Genomic DNA, 6,691 nt, shown 5'->3' with positions numbered 1-6,691 from the left:
TGAATATTGCCTTTCTTGTAGCCATAAGACAGAAGTAGTGTGACAATGATCGAGAATACAATATCGGGCACGAACTTTCTTATCATGCAACAACAGCCTGGTTGCCTGAAAGCTTTTGCTGGCGCTTGTTTGTTCTGTGGCGCCAGTTTTTGCAATTTAAGAGCGGCCACCACTTGAAGGAGGATGCCGCTCTCTTACGTCGTCCGAGATCATTCCGTCGGCGGAGGAACTGTAATGTATGGCCTGTTATGTCGGCGGAAGAGCTGCAAAGTACGACCTATGGTGACTACAAGACCACCAGTGCATTTTCACGGAAGCCAGCGGATCGCAACCAAGGCCTAAAAAACTTCTTGGGCAGCAGCAGTACCGGAAGCATGGTCCAACGTTCCTGTGCCTAAACGCATCCCGCAATTCACTGCAGATAATGCCGCCATGCAAGTATACCAGACGAACAACCTTGTCCAACGCGATCACCACTGTTGTCACCACTTCATCGAATGCCACGTGAACAAATCGTCATTGAGCCCTGTCTACAAAAGCAACGACCCGGATCCCGACATCTCCACTTCTTGGGCAGCAGCGGTAGCGGAAGCATGGCCCAACGTTCCTGTGCCTAAACGCATCCCGCAATTTATTGTAGGTTTGTGAAAAACTTCGCCTCATTTCGTGTGCTATTAGTCCAAATAAGCTACTGCTGCTGCCCTTAGTCTTTTCTTGTTCGGTTTTCAGGCCGTAACTTGCTAAAAGTGTGCTATGCCTGATAAGTGCTTGTACTGCCATGAAGTATTCGATGCAGACGACTTGATAACTGCATGTTCGGAATGCGACTTGAAGTTCCATCTTGGCAAGTGCAGTGGCATATCTAAACAATCGTTTCAAGCAATGAAAGAATGAACTCTAAAAAAGCAAAAATGCTCATCTTGCAAGCCTTCTGCGAGCGAACATGAGGCACAAAATCCGTCTGAAAATATACAGGCAGAACTGGCGGAAATCAACAGAAAGCTATCCCTAATTCCGGCACTCGAAGCAAAATTGGATAAGTTGATGAACTTCCAGGAGCTATAACAAGTATCGAATAATCCGTTCAGCATCTGTCGGATACTTATAACATAAGAAGCACACAAAACAGACACGACAAGGAAATTAGCGACTAACGTCGATGGGTAGAGGCTATGGAAAGTTCACCAGAACTGAAAGCTGTACCCGCACTACAACAACAGGTAAATTATCTAGAGTAATACAGTCGGAGACAAAACATTGAAATCCGCGGTCTTAAGGCACAAGATGAGGACCTCTTGCAAGAATAAAATAGCTGATCTCCTTCAGATCGCAGAACTGTCTAAGGAAGATATTCAAGGATTGCCAGACTACCCTCTAAACCTGGCAGGCCAGATGTGGTAATCGTCAGGTTTGAGTTGCGAACTCTCAGATCAAAATGGTTTGAAAGAAGGAAGCAATTGCAGACTAAGAAACTTGGAGTCATATTCTTCGATAACCTGACGGGAACCAACAAGTGCCTGCACTGGCTCGCAAAACGTAAAGCGAAAGAAAATGGGTATCAGTATGTTTGAATTTCAGAAGGGAAGTTTTCGTGCACAAATTCCCTGGTGTAACTGGTGTCAGCATTCTAAATGAAGATGACCTCGAATAAATTGTCTAGTGTTCAATTCATGCCCAGTGCGGCATCAAAATAAAATCATGGCCAATTACACGACTGAATCTTTTAACAGACTGCATAACAGTGAAAACTGGTTGTGTGGGAAGCACGTTTCCGTCTTTCAAATGAACGCGAGAAGTCTCCGAAACAAACGCGTAGAAATCGAAACATATCTGTTATGGCGTGTGCTTTTGACTTTTTGGTTTTTTCAGAAATCTGGTATTCTGATAGCTCAGAGGTGCAGTCTTTGTGATTATAGACACGCTTCTGTGTATCGCTCAGAAAGACGCGGTGGGGTCGTTTCCATTTATGTTCGGGAGCATCATCGGTTTGAATCTTTGTGAAATTTCATATGCGTGAACAATGATTTTGAAACAGTTACAATTGTGTGTCGTAATGTACTTCTTGCAGTTTACCGACCTCCCCATGGCATCCTTGATAAATTTCTTAGCTCTGTTGAAAGACTGCTCGTTCTTGCAAATGTCAAAAAATGGCATGTAGTTCTTGTTGGCGACTTTAATGTTGACCTGTTTTCAGCTAAACAACCGAAATGCCAACTTCTAGAAGTTGTGCTTGCAAATAGTTGAAAAAACCTAATTACCGAGGCCACTAGAGTACTTGCGCATTGAAACACGGTGATTGATCCGTGTTTCACGAACATTCCAAAGGACAGAACTTTGTCCGGTGTCCTGAGTTAGAGACCACCTATCCATATTTACAGCCCTCCCAGTAGATGGAAATTCTCAAAGTATAAAATACACTAGTGTGACATATATTTTAAAGGAATAAGGTGTGAAGAAGACGACGCGAATTAACCGAAGAATAAAGAGAAAGAAGAACCATTCGGTGAGGTGGAGAGAGATGATTGGTGGAGAAGAGAAGACGACGACAAGGTTTACGTGGAATAACACCGAGGCTATAAAAGGGCGAGTGAGAGCGAGGCACTGGGGGAACAGCAGAGAAGCGGAGGCTCCGGCAAGTCAGGGACACATCGGCTGGAAGAGAGCGACGCCGGCTACTGCTGCGGTGAGCTCGCGTTCGACGACATCGCATCGTGGACTTCCTGCTGTGCCTGAGCCCGTTCCGGGAGACAACAGAGGACGCTACCACCTGCTACGGCCAGGGGTATCTCCAGCGCTGTTGCCACCCATTCGGGTGGTGGCCCCAAAGCCAACAACACCGGCATCACCTCCGCGGACGCTTGGACCGGGAGCTTGTACGACGCAGCCAGCGACGCCAGCCCAAGTACGTCGAACACCGCCTCGACGCCGGATACTGGATCCATACAGCGCCGCAGCCACACCGAACCAAACGTGAGCACGAACGCCGAACGCTAGTAGTAGACGCTGATAGCAGTGTGCCCGGGTCGTGTGTAGTTAGTCTTTGTGTTCCGGTGTGTGTGACACGTAGGCTGTATTAAATGTGCGTTTGTGTGGGTACACCCGTCGCCTAGTCCGTTCTTTCGGTCCGAGTATTCTCCGGAGAGATCCGTGACAAAGATAAGTGGTGAGCCTGTGCCAGGACTCATTTCCTTTTTTGCTTTGTCTCGGATTTTTCCGATCTCTCGACAGCAGAAAGTATGGACTTGGCAAAAACGTTAGAGCTGGCGCTCAAGCTAGGGTTTAAGCAAGGAAGAGGCGCTGCGTCTCTGTGACGAGGAGAAAGAAGAGGCAAAAAGGCAAAGAGGAAAGGGCGTAAGCACGCGCAGACGCTAGTGAAGCAGAACGCGAGGCGAAAAGAGCTCGCGAGGCAGAAGAGCGAGAAGAGAAAAGAGCTCGTGAAGCAGAAGAGCGCGAGGCGAAAAGAGCTCGCGAGGCGGAAGAGCGAGAAAAGAGCTCGCTAGGCAGAACTGGAGAAGAGAAGGATAGAACGGGAGGAGTTTATTTTGTGGAAACAGGCGCATGTCGCTGGAGGATATGAGATCACGCACAATGATCAGCGCTCCTTAGCGGGTACAGAATCTCCTAGACCGGCCAGAGTTTGTGCAAGGAAGCTGATGGCTCCTTTCGATGACAAAAAAGATGATCTGGACACATATCTGCGATTCGAGCGAATAGCTTTGGGGCAAGGCTGGGAACGCAGTGAATGGGCCACGGCATTGAGCATGTGTTTAGTCGGATAGGCGCTCACTGTCTTTTGAAGGATGCCTGCTGCTGATTCCATGGACTAGGAAAAAGTCAAAAAGGCGCTCCTCCAAAGATTCAGGCTTACGGCTGAGGGTTTTCGTGAGATTTCGCACCGCGAAACCTCAGGATTCGGAAACCGCTAAGCAGTTTTCCTGCAGGCAATCCAACTATTTTGATAGGTGGCTTGATATCTCGAACACAGAAAAGAGTTTTGAAGGTGTGCGTGACAAGCTGGTCACAGAGCAATTTTTAGCGTGTTGCAGCTCAAAGCTGGCGCTATTCCTGAAAGAAAGTTGTGTTCGTTGGAAGAGTTCGTCGACACTGCAGACAAATTCCTCGAGGCTCAAGGGTTAAAAAATTTGAGTTAGGCAAAGGAGGAAACCAAAAAGACCCTAGAGACAGATGCGGCATAATCAAGAGCATATGGCGGTGCATCTAAGGCGCCAGTAAGGTGTTTTCTCTGCGGCAAGGTGGGACACCGTGCAGCTGACTGTCGGACTAGTAGCGCTGTCCAGAAAACACAGGTTGTGTGTCAAGGTTGTAAGAAGAGGGGTCATACTCTGGATGAGTGCCGATACAGAACTCAGGACCGATCTGCATGCGTTGTCGACTCTAGGGTAGAACCTGTCACGTCACCCGAAGTTCCACAGCTGAAAGGAAAGCAAACGCCACTGGAAAATGAGGCAGTGAGTGGAACACCCAAGTCGAAAGCAGCAATGCCAGTGGTTGTTGGGCAAATAGGAGACCGTCCTATATTGGTGCTTAGAGACAGCGGAGCCAACACAGTCTTGGTTCGTAGAAGCCTGGTGAAGGACGAGGATCTTACAGGGGAAGCGTCGGCCGTCACTCTTATAGATAGCACAGTGAGGTACCTTCCTGAAGCAAGGATTCTAGTGTCCACACCATATTATACAGGACAGGTAGTGAAAAAATGCGTAGACCAATCCATCTACGATCTCATCTTGGGAAACATTACGGGTGCAAGAAGTGTCGAAGACCCCGATCCCGAGTGGAGGATGCTCGACGTTGAAGAACATCCAAAGGAGGAAAGGCCCGCGACAGCTCAGACGGGTGCAGTCAGTTTCTCGCCGGCAGTTGAGACAAGAGCTCAAGCGACAGCCCGAGAAACGCAGCGTCCGCTCTCTACTCCTATTGCGATGTGCCTGAGTGTAACACCGGGAGAAATTGCAATTAGGCAAAAAGAAGCCCTAGCCTGAAGACCTGCTTCGAAAGAGTGAAAAAAAGAAAGAACTGTCGTTCATCATTCGAATATCAACTGGTAAATGGTCTTCTGCACAGGGAGTGCATATTTAGTTCAGGAAGGTGGGTCCAACAACTGGTTTTACCGAGACATGCGAGACCGTGCTACGCTTAGGACATGACGCCATTATGGCCGGACACCAGGGTGTTCAAAAAACGGTGTCTAGGATCACCTAGGAGTTCTTTTGGCCGGGTGTTAAGAGTGACGTTAGCGATTTGTTCGCTCATGTGACGTGTGCCAGCGCACAGTTCCGAAGGGAAGAGTTGGTCCCGCACCTGTGGGCTAGATGCCAGCCATTGACCTACCATTTCAAAGATCGGCTATTGACATTGCGGGCGTGGAATAAGGTGCAAATAAACTCCAATTTCAATGAAGACAGAGATAACGTTGGAGCGGATTTCATGAGTAGAGCCAACTGAACAGCTCTAGGTATCTCTGTCATGTATCTTGTTGTTGTTGTTCTCTTAATATATCTCTGGGATTTATCTTGTTGCTGTTATGTGATCATACAAGGGAGTGTGTTGTGGACACGAACATGTTTATAAGGACTGTACGGACAACGGCAGTGGTGTGTTAGTGTTCTGAAAATGCCGTTTGGTGTGCTGTGTTAGTGGTGTGCGTTTGGTGTGCGCTGGACATCTGCGGTGTGGTGTGTGCTGGGGCCATAAACGCCACGGAAGATAGTCGGTTGGCTGGATGGCATGGAGATGAGGATGACGTGAGCAGTTTTTCATGGAAAAACTCTTGAGAGAGGGGGCCCTACTTATTTTGTCACGGATCTCTCCGGAGAATACTCGGACCGAAGGAACGGACTAGGCGACGGGTGTACCCACACAAACGCACATTTAATACAGCCTACGTGTCACACACACTAGAACACAAAACTAACACAAACCACAAAGACTAACTACACACGACCCGGGCACACTGCTATCAGCGTCTACTACTAGCGTTTGGCGTTCGTGCTCACGTTTGGTTCGGTGTAGCTGCAGCGCTGTATGTATCCAGTATCCGGCGTCGAGGCGGTGTTCGACATACTTGGGCTGGCGTCGCTGGCTGCGTCGTACAAGCTCCCGGTCCAAGCGTCCATAGAGGTGATGCCGGTGTTGTTGGCACCACCCGGATGGGTGGCAACAGCGCTGGAGATACCCCTGGCCGTAGCAGGTGGTAGCGTCCTCTGTTGTCTCCCCGGATCAGGCTCAGGCACGGCAGGAAGTCCACGATGCGATGTCGTAGAACGCGAGCTCACCGCAGCAGTAGCCGGCATCGCTCTCTTCCAGCCGATGTGTCCCTGACCTGCTGGAGCCTCCGCTTCTCTGCTGTTCCCCCAGTGCCTTGCTCTCACTCGCCCTTTTATAGCCTCGGTGTTATTCCACGTAAACCTTGTCTTCTCTTCTCCACCAATCATCTCTCCACGTCACCGAATGCTTCTCCACCAATCATCTCTCTCCACCTCACCGAATGATTCTTCTACCTCTTCTTTATTCTTCGGTTAATTCGAGTCTTCTTCGCACCTTATTCCTTAAAAATTTAATTTATGCTCCTTAATATATGTGACAACTAAAAGATACTAATCACCTTAGTGTCAGTTTGTTCGTCTTTAGCTGCTAGCTGACAAAGGGTAAATTAGTACTGGAAAGTGATCCC

This window comes from Amblyomma americanum, chromosome 4 (genome assembly GCF_052857255.1).
Source record: "Amblyomma americanum isolate KBUSLIRL-KWMA chromosome 4, ASM5285725v1, whole genome shotgun sequence".
NCBI lineage: Eukaryota > Metazoa > Arthropoda > Arachnida > Ixodida > Ixodidae > Amblyomma > Amblyomma americanum.
Note: the sequence above shows the minus strand (reverse complement) of the source record.